This window comes from Sarcophilus harrisii, chromosome 3 (genome assembly GCF_902635505.1).
Source record: "Sarcophilus harrisii chromosome 3, mSarHar1.11, whole genome shotgun sequence".
NCBI lineage: Eukaryota > Metazoa > Chordata > Mammalia > Dasyuromorphia > Dasyuridae > Sarcophilus > Sarcophilus harrisii.
In genome coordinates, this window is record NC_045428.1 from 124246320 (window position 1) to 124247633 (window position 1314).

Sequence of the window (1314 nt, forward strand, 5' to 3'; positions counted from 1 at the left end):
TTGAAAGATAAGCCATTTGCCCAGGGTTACATAATCAGGAATGTGTAGAGATAGAACTTGAACCAAAATCTTCCTGGGTTCTCACTTGGCCCTTTATTTGCCACAATATTTTGACTCCATGTGCATATGTATATTATAATTCATAAAGATTCTTAATTAATTTATTCTTACAAACTAATAAATTAATAAATAGCTAAATTCTATACCAGTATTAATTTTTCCCTAATCCAATCTGCTCAAGGAAATATGTAATTAGTAGTATTAATATAATTTAGCCAAATTGTTGATTTGGTATTGAGGCTCCAATTTTTTGAGGGGAACAGCCTCTTTTGTTGATTAAGAGAGGATAAATATTTTTGAAACTCTTTCCTTTCACCTTTTAGCTGAAGAATACACTATCTTAATCTGAATAGCTTTTTTAATCTGGGGTTAATTTCACCATGGTGATCAAAGAGTATGTGGAACAATTTTTGTTATGCATTGCCACTGATCCTGCTCTAGAGCTTACCACACTGTTGTTCCAAAGGGAGAAATTTTTGGGTTGGGCAAAATTAAATTGTACCTTGAAAAAAAAATTCTTCAACCCTAAAAATGTCCACATAAGAGAAATAATATATGCTTATGTTGAGTGGCATTAAATACATGTTCATCATACTATGATGCAATTTGCCTGTTTAAAAACTCCTCCCTTTTCCAACTACAAATCTATGTGAAGTCAGATTTTTTACATTTATTTCAACTACACCATAATAGAATATATTATATATAGAAGCTGAAATGAAAATAAAACTATTTTCTTTTGTCAGGCCGTTAAAGATATTTGCAAAAGTATTTGAAACTATGTCAGTTTTCCATGAACTTCTCAGAAAGTTTCTTTTTCATAAAATTGTTAATCTATTGACCTATCAGGCAAATAAATGGTGCAGTGAATAGAGCAGTGGGCTTGGAAACAGGAAGACATTCATCTTCATGAGTTCAAATCCTGCTTCAGATACTTACTAGCTGTGTTACCTTGGAAAAGTCTAGTTTGCCTGTTTCTCATCTGTAAAATGAGCTACAGAAGGAAATGGCAAACTACTTCAGTATCTTTGCCAAGAATATTCTAAAAAGGAATCAAGAAGAGTAGAACATCATTAAACAAAATGTCTAATAAGTTAATACATATTTAAATAGTATTTTTAATTTATATTATGTAAAAATAACTAGATAGAATATGCATAAAACACTTTTAGGACCTAAAGAATTTTCAGAGTCTAAAGGTTATGTGTGTACATACACAAGCACACACACACACACACACACACACAGACACGA